Source organism: Oncorhynchus mykiss, chromosome 7 (assembly GCF_057628025.1).
Source record: "Oncorhynchus mykiss isolate SJ-2025 chromosome 7, ASM5762802v1, whole genome shotgun sequence".
Taxonomy (NCBI): Eukaryota; Metazoa; Chordata; class Actinopteri; order Salmoniformes; family Salmonidae; genus Oncorhynchus; species Oncorhynchus mykiss.
This window is the reverse complement of record NC_143028.1, coordinates 10,200,001-10,217,853: the sequence shown is the minus strand read 5'-3', so window position 1 is coordinate 10,217,853 and position 17,853 is coordinate 10,200,001. Positions and strand designations below refer to the sequence as shown.

The 17,853-nt window shown below is 44.1% G+C and overlaps 3 non-coding genes across 3 annotated transcripts; all 3 read right to left on the bottom strand.

The window, feature by feature from the left end:
* Positions 1 to 2,640: 2,640 nt before the first annotated feature.
* Positions 2,641 to 2,712, bottom strand: trnam-cau (transfer RNA methionine (anticodon CAU)). The gene has a single exon. It is a non-coding gene; the product is annotated as a tRNA-Met (tRNA).
* A 1,361-nt stretch (positions 2,713 to 4,073) lies between these two features.
* On the bottom strand, positions 4,074 to 4,146 carry trnar-ccu (transfer RNA arginine (anticodon CCU)). The gene has a single exon. It is a non-coding gene; the product is annotated as a tRNA-Arg (tRNA).
* Positions 4,147 to 15,456: 11,310 nt separating this feature from the next.
* On the bottom strand, positions 15,457 to 15,529 carry trnar-ccu (transfer RNA arginine (anticodon CCU)). The gene has a single exon. It is a non-coding gene; the product is annotated as a tRNA-Arg (tRNA).
* Between the last annotated feature and the right edge of the window lie 2,324 nt (positions 15,530 to 17,853).

The following is a 17,853-nucleotide window of genomic DNA, read 5'->3' as shown; positions in this document are numbered from 1 at the left end:
CTTCCATCCACTTCAGAAAAGGCTAGAACTCACAATCCATGGCTTAGGAGTCCAGTGTCTTAGGCCACTGGGATACTGTGTAAACAGTATGACCTATACGAACTGTTGGAAGAGGTAAAAAAATATATATAATGGCACTGAGACATGCCCATGAAACGACACATTTTTTAAAAATGTTGTTCGCACTTAAAATAAACTGTTTAGCAGAGGATGGTTTCGATCCATCGACCTCTGGGTTATGGGCCCAGCACGCTCCCGCTGCGCCACTCTGCTTCCATCCACTTCAGAAAAGGCTAGAACTCACAATCCATGGCTTAGGAGTCCAGTGTCTTAGGCCACTGGGATACTGTGTAAACAGTATGACCTATACGAACTGTTGGAAGAGGTAAAAAAATATATATAATGGCACTGAGACATGCCCATGAAACGACACATTTTTAAAAAATGTTGTTCGCACTTAAAATAAACTGTTTAGCAGAGGATGGTTTCGATCCATCGACCTCTGGGTTATGGGCCCAGCACGCTCCCGCTGCGCCACTCTGCTCTCAGCCACTTCAGAAAAGACTAGAACTCACAATCCATGGCTTAGGAGTCCAGTGTCTTAGGCCACTGGGATACTGTGTAAACAGTATGACCTATACGAACTGTTGGAAGAGGTAAAAAAATATATATAATGGCACTGAGACATGCCCATGAAACGACACATTTTTTAAAAATGTTGTTCGCACTTAAAATAAACTGTTTAGCAGAGGATGGTTTCGATCCATCGACCTCTGGGTTATGGGCCCAGCACGCTCCCGCTGCGCCACTCTGCTCTCAGCCACTTCAGAAAAGACTAGAACTCACAATCCATGGCTTAGGAGTCCAGTGTCTTAGGCCACTGGGATACTGTGTAAACAGTATGACCTATACGAACTGTTGGAAGAGGTAAAAAAATATATATAATGGCACTGAGACATGCCCATGAAACGACACATTTTTTAAAAATGTTGTTCGCACTTAAAATAAACTGTTTAGCAGAGGATGGTTTCGATCCATCGACCTCTGGGTTATGGGCCCAGCACGCTCCCGCTGCGCCACTCTGCTTCCATCCACTTCAGAAAAGGCTAGAACTCACAATCCATGGCTTAGGAGTCCAGTGTCTTAGGCCACTGGGATACTGTGTAAACAGTATGACCTATACGAACTGTTGGAAGAGGTAAAAAAATATATATAATGGCACTGAGACATGCCCATGAAACGACACATTTTTTTAAAATGTTGTTCGCACTTAAAATAAACTGTTTAGCAGAGGATGGTTTCGATCCATCGACCTCTGGGTTATGGGCACAGCACGCTCCCGCTGCGCCACTCTGCTTCCATCCACTTCAGAAAAGGCTAGAACTCACAATCCATGGCTTAGGAGTCCAGTGTCTTAGGCCACTGGGATACTGTGTAAACAGTATGACCTATACGAACTGTTGGAAGAGGTAAAAAAATATATATAATGGCACTGAGACATGCCCATGAAACGACACATTTTTTAAAAATGTTGTTCGCACTTAAAATAAACTGTTTAGCAGAGGATGGTTTCGATCCATCGACCTCTAGGTTATGGGCCCAGCACACTCCCGCTGCACCACTCTGCTTCCATCCACTTCAGAAAAGGCTAGAACTCACAATCCATGGCTTAGGAGTCCAGTGTCTTAGGCCACTGGGATACTGTGTAAACAGTATGACCTATACGAACTGTTGGAAGAGGTAAAAAAATATATATAATGGCACTGAGACATGCCCATGAAACGACACATTTTTTAAAAATGTTGTTCGCACTTAAAATAAACTGTTTAGCAGAGGATGGTTTCGATCCATCGACCTCTGGGTTATGGGCCCAGCACGCTCCCGCTGCGCCACTCTGCTTCCATCCACTTCAGAAAAGGCTAGAACTCACAATCCATGGCTTAGGAGTCCAGTGTCTTAGGCCACTGGGATACTGTGTAAACAGTATGACCTATACGAACTGTTGGAAGAGGTAAAAAAATATATATAATGGCACTGAGACATGCCCATGAAACGACACATTTTTTAAAAATGTTGTTCGCACTTAAAATAAACTGTTTAGCAGAGGATGGTTTCGATCCATCGACCTCTGGGTTATGGGCCCAGCACGCTCCCGCTGCGCCACTCTGCTTCCATCCACTTCAGAAAAGGCTAGAACTCACAATCCATGGCTTAGGAGTCCAGTGTCTTAGGCCACTGGGATACTGTGTAAACAGTATGACCTATACGAACTGTTGGAAGAGGTAAAAAAATATATATAATGGCACTGAGACATGCCCATGAAACGACACATTTTTTAAAAATGTTGTTCGCACTTAAAATAAACTGTTTAGCAGAGGATGGTTTCGATCCATCGACCTCTGGGTTATGGGCCCAGCACGCTCCCGCTGCGCCACTCTGCTTCCATCCACTTCAGAAAAGGCTAGAACTCACAATCCATGGCTTAGGAGTCCAGTGTCTTAGGCCACTGGGATACTGTGTAAACAGTATGACCTATACGAACTGTTGGAAGAGGTAAAAAAATATATATAATGGCACTGAGACATGCCCATGAAACGACACATTTTTTAAAAATGTTGTTCGCACTTAAAATAAACTGTTTAGCAGAGGATGGATTCGATCCATCGACCTCTGGGTTATGGGCCCAGCACGCTCCCGCTGCGCCACTCTGCTTCCATCCACTTCAGAAAAGGCTAGAACTCACAATCCATGGCTTAGGAGTCCAGTGTCTTAGGCCACTGGGATACTGTGTAAACAGTATGACCTATACGAACTGTTGGAAGAGGTAAAAAAATATATATAATGGCACTGAGACATGCCCATGAAACGACACATTTTTTTAAAATGTTGTTCGCACTTAAAATAAACTGTTTAGCAGAGGATGGTTTCGATCCATCGACCTCTGGGTTATGGGCCCAGCACGCTCCCGCTGCGCCACTCTGCTTCCATCCACTTCAGAAAAGGCTAGAACTCACAATCCATGGCTTAGGAGTCCAGTGTCTTAGGCCACTGGGATACTGTGTAAACAGTATGACCTATACGAACTGTTGGAAGAGGTAAAAAAATATATATAATGGCACTGAGACATGCCCATGAAACGACACATTTTTTAAAAATGTTGTTCGCACTTAAAATAAACTGTTTAGCAGAGGATGGTTTCGATCCATCGACCTCTAGGTTATGGGCCCAGCACACTCCCGCTGCGCCACTCTGCTTCCATCCACTTCAGAAAAGGCTAGAACTCACAATCCATGGCTTAGGAGTCCAGTGTCTTAGGCCACTGGGATACTGTGTAAACAGTATGACCTATACGAACTGTTGGAAGAGGTAAAAAAATATATATAATGGCACTGAGACATGCCCATGAAACGACACATTTTTTAAAAATGTTGTTCGCACTTAAAATAAACTGTTTAGCAGAGGATGGTTTCGATCCATCGACCTCTGGGTTATGGGCCCAGCACGCTCCCGCTGCGCCACTCTGCTTCCATCCACTTCAGAAAAGGCTAGAACTCACAATCCATGGCTTAGGAGTCCAGTGTCTTAGGCCACTGGGATACTGTGTAAACAGTATGACCTATACGAACTGTTGGAAGAGGTAAAAAAATATATATAATGGCACTGAGACATGCCCATGAAACGACACATTTTTTAAAAATGTTGTTCGCACTTAAAATAAACTGTTTAGCAGAGGATGGTTTCGATCCATCGACCTCTGGGTTATGGGCCCAGCACGCTCCCGCTGCGCCACTCTGCTTCCATCCACTTCAGAAAAGGCTAGAACTCACAATCCATGGCTTAGGAGTCCAGTGTCTTAGGCCACTGGGATACTGTGTAAACAGTATGACCTATACGAACTGTTGGAAGAGGTAAAAAAATATATATAATGGCACTGAGACATGCCCATGAAACGACACATTTTTTAAAAATGTTGTTCGCACTTAAAATAAACTGTTTAGCAGAGGATGGTTTCGATCCATCGACCTCTGGGTTATGGGCCCAGCACGCTCCCGCTGCACCACTCTGCTTCCATCCACCCCAGATGGGACTTGAACCCACAATCCCTGGCTTAGGAGGCCAGTGCCTTATCCATTAGGCCACTGGGGTACTGTCTACCTTTTGCAAATAGTATGAACTGATAGAAGCAGTAAAAACAATGTGTACTGGATAGCACTGAGACACGCAAATGAAATTTAGCTTTCTAATTTCTGTTTGCGTTTCATTTTTGAAAATAATCTGTTTAGCAGAGGATGGTTTCGATCCATCGACCTCTGGGTTATGGGCCCAGCACGCTCCCGCTGCGCCACTCTGCTCTCAGCCACTTCAGAAAAGACTAGAACTCACAATCTATGGCTTAGGAGTCCAGTGTCTTAGGCCACTGGGATACTGTGTAAACAGTATGACCTATACGAACTGTTGGAAGAGGTAAAAAAATATATATAATGGCACTGAGACATGCCCATGAAACGACACATTTTTAAAAAATGTTGTTCGCACTTAAAATAAACTGTTTAGCAGAGGATGGTTTCGATCCATCGACCTCTGGGTTATGGGCCCAGCACGCTCCCGCTGCGCCACTCTGCTTCCATCCAATTCAGAAAAGGCTAGAACTCACAATCCATGGCTTAGGAGTCCAGTGTCTTAGGCCACTGGGATACTGTGTAAACAGTATGACCTATACGAACTGTTGGAAGAGGTAAAAAAATATATATAATGGCACTGAGACATGCCCATGAAACGACACATTTTTTAAAAATGTTGTTCGCACTTAAAATAAACTGTTTAGCAGAGGATGGTTTCGATCCATCGACCTCTGGGTTATGGGCCCAGCACGCTCCCGCTGCGCCACTCTGCTTCCATCCACTTCAGAAAAGACTAGAACTCACAATCCATGGCTTAGGAGTCCAGTGTCTTAGGCCACTGGGATACTGTGTAAACAGTATGACCTATACGAACTGTTGGAAGAGGTAAAAAAATATATATAATGGCACTGAGACATGCCCATGAAACGACACATTTTTTAAAAATGTTGTTCGCACTTAAAATAAACTGTTTAGCAGAGGATGGTTTCGATCCATCGACCTCTGGGTTATGGGCCCAGCACGCTCCCGCTGCGCCACTCTGCTTCCATCCACTTCAGAAAAGACTAGAACTCACAATCCATGGCTTAGGAGTCCAGTGTCTTAGGCCACTGGGATACTGTGTAAACAGTATGACCTATACGAACTGTTGGAAGAGGTAAAAAAATATATATAATGGCACTGAGACATGCCCATGAAACGACACATTTTTAAAAAATGTTGTTCGCACTTAAAATAAACTGTTTAGCAGAGGATGGTTTCGATCCATCGACCTCTGGGTTATGGGCCCAGCACGCTCCCGCTGCGCCACTCTGCTTCCATCCACTTCAGAAAAGGCTAGAACTCACAATCCATGGCTTAGGAGTCCAGTGTCTTAGGCCACTGGGATACTGTGTAAACAGTATGACCTATACGAACTGTTGGAAGAGGTAAAAAAATATATATAATGGCACTGAGACATGCCCATGAAACGACACATTTTTTAAAAATGTTGTTCGCACTTAAAATAAACTGTTTAGCAGAGGATGGTTTCGATCCATCGACCTCTGGGTTATGGGCCCAGCACGCTCCCGCTGCGCCACTCTGCTTCCATCCACTTCAGAAAAGGCTAGAACTCACAATCCATGGCTTAGGAGTCCAGTGTCTTAGGCCACTGGGATACTGTGTAAACAGTATGACCTATACGAACTGTTGGAAGAGGTAAAAAAATATATATAATGGCACTGAGACATGCCCATGAAACGACACATTTAAAAAAAATGTTGTTCGCACTTAAAATAAACTGTTTAGCAGAGGATGGTTTCGATCCATCGACCTCTGGGTTATGGGCCCAGCACGCTCCCGCTGCGCCACTCTGATTCCATCCACTTCAGAAAAGGCTAGAACTCACAATCCATGGCTTAGGAGTCCAGTGTCTTAGGCCACTGGGATACTGTGTAAACAGTATGACCTATACGAACTGTTGGAAGAGGTAAAAAAATATATATAATGGCACTGAGACATGCCCATGAAACGACACATTTTTTAAAAATGTTGTTCGCACTTAAAATAAACTGTTTAGCAGAGGATGGTTTCGATCCATCGACCTCTGGGTTATGGGCCCAGCACGCTCCCGCTGCGCCACTCTGCTTCCATCCACTTCAGAAAAGGCTAGAACTCACAATCCATGGCTTAGGAGTCCAGTGTCTTAGGCCACTGGGATACTGTGTAAACAGTATGACCTATACGAACTGTTTGAAGAGGTAAAAAAATATATATAATGGCACTGAGACATGCCCATGAAACGACACATTTTTTAAAAATGTTGTTCGCACTTAAAATAAACTGTTTAGCAGAGGATGGTTTCAATCCATCGACCTCTGGGTTATGGGCCCAGCACGCTCCCGCTGCGCCACTCTGCTTCCATCCACTTCAGAAAAGGCTGGAACTCACAATCCATGGCTTAGGAGTCCAGTGTCTTAGGCCACTGGGATACTGTGTAAACAGTATGACCTATACGAACTGTTGGAAGAGGTAAAAAAATATATATAATGGCACTGAGACATGCCCATGAAACGACACATTTTTTAAAAATGTTGTTCGCACTTAAAATAAACTGTTTAGCAGAGGATGGTTTCGATCCATCGACCTCTGGGTTATGGGCCCAGCACGCTCCCGCTGCGCCACTCTGCTTCCATCCACTTCAGAAAAGGCTAGAACTCACAATCCATGGCTTAGGAGTCCAGTGTCTTAGGCCACTGGGATACTGTGTAAACAGTATGACCTATACGAACTGTTGGAAGAGGTAAAAAAATATATATAATGGCACTGAGACATGCCCATGAAACGACACATTTTAAAAAAATGTTGTTCGCACTTAAAATAAACTGTTTAGCAGAGGATGGTTTCGATCCATCGACCTCTGGGTTATGGGCCCAGCACGCTCCCGCTGCGCCACTCTGATTCCATCCACTTCAGAAAAGGCTAGAACTCACAATCCATGGCTTAGGAGTCCAGTGTCTTAGGCCACTGGGATACTGTGTAAACAGTATGACCTATACGAACTGTTGGAAGAGGTAAAAAAATATATATAATGGCACTGAGACATGCCCATGAAACGACACATTTTTTAAAAATGTTGTTCGCACTTAAAATAAACTGTTTAGCAGAGGATGGTTTCGATCCATCGACCTCTGGGTTATGGGCCCAGCACGCTCCCGCTGCGCCACTCTGCTTCCATCCACTTCAGAAAAGGCTAGAACTCACAATCCATGGCTTAGGAGTCCAGTGTCTTAGGCCACTGGGATACTGTGTAAACAGTATGACCTATACGAACTGTTTGAAGAGGTAAAAAAATATATATAATGGCACTGAGACATGCCCATGAAACGACACATTTTTTAAAAATGTTGTTCGCACTTAAAATAAACTGTTTAGCAGAGGATGGTTTCAATCCATCGACCTCTGGGTTATGGGCCCAGCACGCTCCCGCTGCGCCACTCTGCTTCCATCCACTTCAGAAAAGGCTAGAACTCACAATCCATGGCTTAGGAGTCCAGTGTCTTAGGCCACTGGGATACTGTGTAAACAGTATGACCTATACGAACTGTTGGAAGAGGTAAAAAAATATATATAATGGCACTGAGACATGCCCATGAAACGACACATTTTTTAAAAATGTTGTTCGCACTTAAAATAAACTGTTTAGCAGAGGATGGTTTCGATCCATCGACCTCTGGGTTATGGGCCCAGCACGCTCCCGCTGCGCCACTCTGCTTCCATCCACTTCAGAAAAGGCTAGAACTCACAATCCATGGCTTAGGAGTCCAGTGTCTTAGGCCACTGGGATACTGTGTAAACAGTATGACCTATACGAACTGTTGGAAGAGGTAAAAAAATATATATAATGGCACTGAGACATGCCCATGAAACGACACATTTTTTAAAAATGTTGTTCGCACTTAAAGTAAACTGTTTAGCAGAGGATGGTTTCGATCCATTGACCTCTGGGTTATGGGCCCAGCACGCTCCCGCTGCGCCACTCTGCTTCCATCCACTTCAGAAAAGGCTAGAACTCACAATCCATGGCTTAGGAGTCCAGTGTCTTAGGCCACTGGGATACTGTGTAAACAGTATGACCTATACGAACTGTTGGAAGAGGTAAAAAAATATATATAATGGCACTGAGACATGCCCATGAAACGACACATTTTTTAAAAATGTTGTTCGCACTTAAAATAAACTGTTTAGCAGAGGATGGTTTCGATCCATCGACCTCTGGGTTATGGGCCCAGCACGCTCCCGCTGCGCCACTCTGCTTCCATCCACTTCAGAAAAGGCTAGAACTCACAATCCATGGCTTAGGAGTCCAGTGTCTTAGGCCACTGGGATACTGTGTAAACAGTATGACCTATACGAACTGTTGGAAGAGGTAAAAAAATATATATAATGGCACTGAGACATGCCCATGAAACGACACATTTTTTAAAAATGTTGTTCGCACTTAAAATAAACTGTTTAGCAGAGGATGGTTTCTATCCATCGACCTCTGGGTTATGGGCCCAGCACGCTCCCGCTGCGCCACTCTGCTTCCATCCACTTCAGAAAAGACTAGAACTCACAATCCATGGCTTAGGAGTCCAGTGTCTTAGGCCACTGGGATACTGTGTAAACAGTATGACCTATACGAACTGTTGGAAGAGGTAAAAAAATATATATAATGGCACTGAGACATGCCCATGAAACGACACATTTTTTAAAAATGTTGTTCGCACTTAAAATAAACTGTTTAGCAGAGGATGGTTTCGATCCATCGACCTCTGGGTTATGGGCCCAGCACGCTCCCGCTGCGCCACTCTGCTTCCATCCACTTCAGAAAAGGCTAGAACTCACAATCCATGGCTTAGGAGTCCAGTGTCTTAGGCCACTGGGATACTGTGTAAACAGTATGACCTATACGAACTGTTGGAAGAGGTAAAAAAATATATATAATGGCACTGAGACATGCCCATGAAACGACACATTTTTTTAAAATGTTGTTCGCACTTAAAATAAACTGTTTAGCAGAGGATGGTTTCGATCCATCGACCTCTGGGTTATGGGCCCAGCACGCTCCCGCTGCGCCACTCTGCTTCCATCCACTTCAGAAAAGGCTAGAACTCACAATCCATGGCTTAGGAGTCCAGTGTCTTAGGCCACTGGGATACTGTGTAAACAGTATGACCTATACGAACTGTTGGAAGAGGTAAAAAAATATATATAATGGCACTGAAACGACACATTTTTTAAAAATGTTGTTCGCACTTAAAATAAACTGTTTAGCAGAGGATGGTTTCGATCCATCGACCTCTGGGTTATGGGCCCAGCACGCTCCCGCTGCGCCACTCTGATTCCATCCACTTCAGAAAAGGCTAGAACTCACAATCCATGGCTTAGGAGTCCAGTGTCTTAGGCCACTGGGATACTGTGTAAACAGTATGACCTATACGAACTGTTGGAAGAGGTAAAAAAATATATATAATGGCACTGAGACATGCCCATGAAACGACACATTTAAAAAAAATGTTGTTCGCACTTAAAATAAACTGTTTAGCAGAGGATGGTTTCGATCCATCGACCTCTGGGTTATGGGCCCAGCACGCTCCCGCTGCGCCACTCTGCTTCCATACACTTCAGAAAAGGCTAGAACTCACAATCCATGGCTTAGGAGTCCAGTGTCTTAGGCCACTGGGATACTGTGTAAACAGTATGACCTATACGAACTGTTGGAAGAGGTAAAAAAATATATATAATGGCACTGAGACATGCCCATGAAACGACACATTTTTTAAAAATGTTGTTCGCACTTAAAATAAACTGTTTAGCAGAGGATGGTTTCGATCCATCGACCTCTGGGTTATGGGCCCAGCACGCTCCCGCTGCGCCACTCTGCTTCCATCCACTTCAGAAAAGACTAGAACTCACAATCCATGGCTTAGGAGTCCAGTGTCTTAGGCCACTGGGATACTGTGTAAACAGTATGACCTATACGAACTGTTGGAAGAGGTAAAAAAATATATATAATGGCACTGAGACATGCCCATGAAACGACACATTTTTTAAAAATGTTGTTCGCACTTAAAATAAACTGTTTAGCAGAGGATGGTTTCGATCCATCGACCTCTGGGTTATGGGCCCAGCACGCTCCCGCTGCGCCACTCTGCTTCCATCCACTTCAGAAAAGGCTAGAACTCACAATCCATGGCTTAGGAGTCCAGTGTCTTAGGCCACTGGGATACTGTGTAAACAGTATGACCTATACGAACTGTTGGAAGAGGTAAAAAAATATATATAATGGCACTGAGACATGCCCATGAAACGACACATTTTTTAAAAATGTTGTTCGCACTTAAAATAAACTGTTTAGCAGAGGATGGTTTCGATCCATCGACCTCTGGGTTATGGGCCCAGCACGCTCCCGCTGCGCCACTCTGCTTCCATCCACTTCAGAAAAGGCTAGAACTCACAATCCATGGCTTAGGAGTCCAGTGTCTTAGGCCACTGGGATACTGTGTAAACAGTATGACCTATACGAACTGTTGGAAGAGGAAAAAAAATATATATAATGGCACTGAGACATGCCCATGAAACGACACATTTTTTAAAAATGTTGTTCGCACTTAAAATAAACTGTTTAGCAGAGGATGGTTTCGATCCATCGACCTCTGGGTTATGGGCCCAGCACGCTCCCGCTGCGCCACTCTGCTTCCATCCACTTCAGAAAAGGCTAGAACTCACAATCCATGGCTTAGGAGTCCAGTGTCTTAGGCCACTGGGATACTGTGTAAACAGTATGACCTATACGAACTGTTGGAAGAGGTAAAAAAATATATATAATGGCACTGAGACATGCCCATGAAACGACACATTTTTTAAAAATGTTGTTCGCACTTAAAATAAACTGTTTAGCAGAGGATGGTTTCGATCCATCGACCTCTGGGTTATGGGCCCAGCACGCTCCCGCTGCGCCACTCTGCTTCCATCCACTTCAGAAAAGGCTAGAACTCACAATCCATGGCTTAGGAGTCCAGTGTCTTAGGCCACTGGGATACTGTGTAAACAGTATGACCTATACGAACTGTTGGAAGAGGTAAAAAAATATATATAATGGCACTGAGACATGCCCATGAAACGACACATTTTTTAAAAATGTTGTTCGCACTTAAAATAAACTGTTTAGCAGAGGATGGTTTCGATCCATCGACCTCTGGGTTATGGGCCCAGCACGCTCCCGCTGCGCCACTCTGCTTCCATCCACTTCAGAAAAGGCTAGAACTCACAATCCATGGCTTAGGAGTCCAGTGTCTTAGGCCACTGGGATACTGTGTAAACAGTATGACCTATACGAACTGTTGGAAGAGGTAAAAAAATATATATAATGGCACTGAGACATGCCCATGAAACGACACATTTTTTAAAAATGTTGTTCGCACTTAAAATAAACTGTTTAGCAGAGGATGGTTTCGATCCATCGACCTCTGGGTTATGGGCCCAGCACGCTCCCGCTGCGCCACTCAGCTTCCATCCACTTCAGAAAAGGCTAGAACTCACAATCCATGGCTTAGGAGTCCAGTGTCTTAGGCCACTGGGATACTGTGTAAACAGTATGACCTATACGAACTGTTGGAAGAGGTAAAAAAATATATATAATGGCACTGAGACATGCCCATGAAACGACACATTTTTTAAAAATGTTGTTCGCACTTAAAATAAACTGTTTAGCAGAGGATGGTTTCGATCCATCGACCTCTGGGTTATGGGCCCAGCACGCTCCCGCTGAGCCACTCTGCTTCCATCCACTTCAGAAAAGGCTAGAACTCACAATCCATGGCTTAGGAGTCCAGTGTCTTAGGCCACTGGGATACTGTGTAAACAGTATGACCTATACGAACTGTTGGAAGAGGTAAAAAAATATATATAATGGCACTGAGACATGCCCATGAAACGACACATTTTTTAAAAATGTTGTTCGCACTTAAAATAAACTGTTTAGCAGAGGATGGTTTCGATCCATCGACCTCTGGGTTATGGGCCCAGCACGCTCCCGCTGCGCCACTCTGCTTCCATCCACTTCAGAAAAGGCTAGAAATCACAATCCATGGCTTAGGAGTCCAGTGTCTTAGGCCACTGGGATACTGTGTAAACAGTATGACCTATACGAACTGTTGGAAGAGGTAAAAAAATATATATAATGGCACTGAGACATGCCCATGAAACGACACATTTTTTAAAAATGTTGTTCGCACTTAAAATAAACTGTTTAGCAGAGGATGGTTTCGATCCATCGACCTCTGGGTTATGGGCCCAGCACGCTCCCGCTGCGCCACTCTGCTTCCATCCACTTCAGAAAAGACTAGAACTCACAATCCATGGCTTAGGAGTCCAGTGTCTTAGGCCACTGGGATACTGTGTAAACAGTATGACCTATACGAACTGTTGGAAGAGGTAAAAAAATATATATAATGGCACTGAGACATGCCCATGAAACGACACATTTTTTAAAAATGTTGTTCGCACTTAAAATAAACTGTTTAGCAGAGGATGGTTTCGATCCATCGACCTCTGGGTTATGGGCCCAGCACGCTCCCGCTGCGCCACTCTGCTTCCATCCACTTCAGAAAAGGCTAGAACTCACAATCCATGGCTTAGGAGTCCAGTGTCTTAGGCCACTGGGATACTGTGTAAACAGTATGACCTATACGAACTGTTGGAAGAGGTAAAAAAATATATATAATGGCACTGAGACATGCCCATGAAACGACACATTTTTTTAAAATGTTGTTCGCACTTAAAATAAACTGTTTAGCAGAGGATGGTTTCGATCCATCGACCTCTGGGTTATGGGCCCAGCACGCTCCCGCTGCGCCACTCTGCTTCCATCCACTTCAGAAAAGGCTAGAACTCACAATCCATGGCTTAGGAGTCCAGTGTCTTAGGCCACTGGGATACTGTGTAAACAGTATGACCTATACGAACTGTTGGAAGAGGTAAAAAAATATATATAATGGCACTGAGACATGCCCATGAAACGACACATTTTTTAAAAATGTTGTTCGCACTTAAAATAAACTGTTTAGCAGAGGATGGTTTCGATCCATCGACCTCTGGGTTACGGGCCCAGCACACTCCCGCTGCGCCACTCTGATTCCATCCACTTCAGAAAAGGCTAGAACTCACAATCCATGGCTTAGGAGTCCAGTGTCTTAGGCCACTGGGATACTGTGTAAACAGTATGACCTATACGAACTGTTGGAAGAGGTAAAAAAATATATATAATGGCACTGAGACATGCCCATGAAACGACACATTTTTTAAAAATGTTGTTCGCACTTAAAATAAACTGTTTAGCAGAGGATGGTTTCGATCCATCGACCTCTGGGTTATGGGCCCAGCACGCTCCCGCTGCGCCACTCTGCTTCCATCCACTTCAGAAAAGGCTAGAACTCACAATCCATGGCTTAGGAGTCCAGTGTCTTAGGCCACTGGGATACTGTGTAAACAGTATGACCTATACGAACTGTTGGAAGAGGAAAAAAAATATATATAATGGCACTGAGACATGCCCATGAAACGACACATTTTTTAAAAATGTTGTTCGCACTTAAAATAAACTGTTTAGCAGAGGATGGTTTCGATCCATCGACCTCTGGGTTATGGGCCCAGCACGCTCCCGCTGCGCCACTCTGCTTCCATCCACTTCAGAAAAGGCTAGAACTCACAATCCATGGCTTAGGAGTCCAGTGTCTTAGGCCACTGGGATACTGTGTAAACAGTATGACCTATACGAACTGTTGGAAGAGGTAAAAAAATATATATAATGGCACTGAGACATGCCCATGAAACGACACATTTTTTAAAAATGTTGTTCGCACTTAAAATAAACTGTTTAGCAGAGGATGGTTTCGATCCATCGACCTCTGGGTTATGGGCCCAGCACGCTCCCGCTGCGCCACTCTGCTTCCATCCACTTCAGAAAAGGCTAGAACTCACAATCCATGGCTTAGGAGTCCAGTGTCTTAGGCCACTGGGATACTGTGTAAACAGTATGACCTATACGAACTGTTGGAAGAGGTAAAAAAATATATATAATGGCACTGAGACATGCCCATGAAACGACACATTTTTTAAAAATGTTGTTCGCACTTAAAATAAACTGTTTAGCAGAGGATGGTTTCGATCCATCGACCTCTGGGTTATGGGCCCAGCACGCTCCCGCTGCGCCACTCTGCTTCCATCCACTTCAGAAAAGGCTAGAACTCACAATCCATGGCTTAGGAGTCCAGTGTCTTAGGCCACTGGGATACTGTGTAAACAGTATGACCTATACGAACTGTTGGAAGAGGTAAAAAAATATATATAATGGCACTGAGACATGCCCATGAAACGACACATTTTTTAAAAATGTTGTTCGCACTTAAAATAAACTGTTTAGCAGAGGATGGTTTCGATCCATCGACCTCTGGGTTATGGGCCCAGCACGCTCCCGCTGCGCCACTCAGCTTCCATCCACTTCAGAAAAGGCTAGAACTCACAATCCATGGCTTAGGAGTCCAGTGTCTTAGGCCACTGGGATACTGTGTAAACAGTATGACCTATACGAACTGTTGGAAGAGGTAAAAAAATATATATAATGGCACTGAGACATGCCCATGAAACGACACATTTTTTAAAAATGTTGTTCGCACTTAAAATAAACTGTTTAGCAGAGGATGGTTTCGATCCATCGACCTCTGGGTTATGGGCCCAGCACGCTCCCGCTGAGCCACTCTGCTTCCATCCACTTCAGAAAAGGCTAGAACTCACAATCCATGGCTTAGGAGTCCAGTGTCTTAGGCCACTGGGATACTGTGTAAACAGTATGACCTATACGAACTGTTGGAAGAGGTAAAAAAATATATATAATGGCACTGAGACATGCCCATGAAACGACACATTTTTTAAAAATGTTGTTCGCACTTAAAATAAACTGTTTAGCAGAGGATGGTTTCGATCCATCGACCTCTGGGTTATGGGCCCAGCACGCTCCCGCTGCGCCACTCTGCTTCCATCCACTTCAGAAAAGGCTAGAAATCACAATCCATGGCTTAGGAGTCCAGTGTCTTAGGCCACTGGGATACTGTGTAAACAGTATGACCTATACGAACTGTTGGAAGAGGTAAAAAAATATATATAATGGCACTGAGACATGCCCATGAAACGACACATTTTTTAAAAATGTTGTTCGCACTTAAAATAAACTGTTTAGCAGAGGATGGTTTCGATCCATCGACCTCTGGGTTATGGGCCCAGCACGCTCCCGCTGCGCCACACTGCTTCCATCCACCCCAGATGGGACTTGAACCCACAATCCCTGGCTTAGGAGGCCAGTGCCTTATCCATTAGGCCACTGGGGCACTGTCTACCTTTTGCAAATAGTATGAACTGATAGAAGCAGTAAAAACAATGTGTACTGGATAGCACTGAGACACGCAAATGAAATTTAGCTTTCTAATTTCTGTTTGCGTTTCATTTTTGAAAATAATCTGTTTAGCAGAGGATGGTTTCGATCCATCGACCTCTGGGTTATGGGCCCAGCACGCTCCCGCTCCGCCACTCTGCTCTCAGCCACTTCAGAAAAGACTAGAACTCACAATCCATGGCTTAGGAGTCCAGTGTCTTAGGCCACTGGGATACTGTGTAAACAGTATGACCTATACGAACTGTTGGAAGAGGTAAAAAAAATATATATAATGGCACTGAGACATGCCCATGAAACGACACATTTTTTAAAAATGTTGTTCGCACTTAAAATAAACTGTTTAGCAGAGGATGGTTTCGATCCATCGACCTCTGGGTTATGGGCCCAGCACGCTCCCGCTGCACCACTCTGCTTCCATCCACTTCAGAAAAGGCTAGAACTCACAATCCATGGCTTAGGAGTCCAGTGTCTTAGGCCACTGGAATACTGTGTAAACAGTATGACCTATACGAACTGTTGGAAGAGGTAAAAAAATATATATAATGGCACTGAGACATGCCCATGAAACGACACATTTTTTAAAAATGTTGTTCGCACTTAAAATAAACTGTTTAGCAGAGGATGGTTTCGATCCATCGACCTCTGGGTTATGGGCCCAGCACGCTCCCGCTGCGCCACTCTGCTTCCATCCACTTCAGAAAAGGCTAGAACTCACAATCCATGGCTTAGGAGTCCAGTGTCTTAGGCCACTGGGATACTGTGTAAACAGTATGACCTATACGAACTGTTGGAAGAGGTAAAAAAATATATATAATGGCACTGAGACATGCCCATGAAACGACACATTTTTTAAAAATGTTGTTCGCACTTAAAATAAACTGTTTAGCAGAGGATGGTTTCGATCCATCGACCTCTGGGTTATGGGCCCAGCACGCTCCCGCTGCGCCACTCTGCTTCCATCCACTTCAGAAAAGACTAGAACTCACAATCCATGGCTTAGGAGTCCAGTGTCTTAGGCCACTGGGATACTGTGTAAACAGTATGACCTATACGAACTGTTGGAAGAGGTAAAAAAATATATATAATGGCACTGAGACATGCCCATGAAACGACACATTTTTTAAAAATGTTGTTCGCACTTAAAATAAACTGTTTAGCAGAGGATGGTTTCGATCCATCGACCTCTGGGTTATGGGCCCAGCACGCTCCCGCTGCGCCACTCTGCTTCCATCCACTTCAGAAAAGGCTAGAACTCACAATCCATGGCTTAGGAGTCCAGTGTCTTAGGCCACTGGGATACTGTGTAAACAGTATGACCTATACGAACTGTTGGAAGAGGTAAAAAAATATATATAATGGCACTGAGACATGCCCATGAAACGACACATTTTTTAAAAATGTTGTTCGCACTTAAAATAAACTGTTTAGCAGAGGATGGTTTCGATCCATCGACCTCTGGGTTATGGGCCCAGCACGCTCCCGCTGCGCCACTCTGCTTCCATCCACTTCAGAAAAGGCTAGAACTCACAATCCATGGCTTAGGAGTCCAGTGTCTTAGGCCACTGGGATACTGTGTAAACAGTATGACCTATACGAACTGTTGGAAGAGGTAAAAAAATATATATAATGGCACTGAGACATGCCCATGAAACGACACATTTTTTAAAAATGTTGTTCGCACTTAAAATAAACTGTTTAGCAGAGGATGGTTTCGATCCATCTACCTCTGGGTTATGGGCCCAGCACGCTCCCGCTGCGCCACTCTGCTTCCATCCACTTCAGAAAAGGCTAGAACTCACAATCCATGGCTTAGGAGTCCAGTGTCTTAGGCCACTGGGATACTGTGTAAACAGTATGACCTATACGAACTGTTGGAAGAGGTAAAAAAATATATATAATGGCACTGAGACATGCCCATGAAACGACACATTTTTTAAAAATGTTGTTCGCACTTAAAATAAACTGTTTAGCAGAGGATGGTTTCGATCCATCGACCTCTGGGTTATGGGCCCAGCACGCTCCCGCTGCGCCACTCTGCTTCCATCCACTTCAGAAAAGGCTAGAACTCACAATCCATGGCTTAGGAGTCCAGTGTCTTAGGCCACTGGGATACTGTGTAAACAGTATGACCTATACGAACTGTTGGAAGAGGTAAAAAAAAATATATAATGGCACTGAGACATGCCCATGAAACGACACATTTTTTAAAAATGTTGTTCGCACTTAAAATAAACTGTTTAGCAGAGGATGGTTTCGATC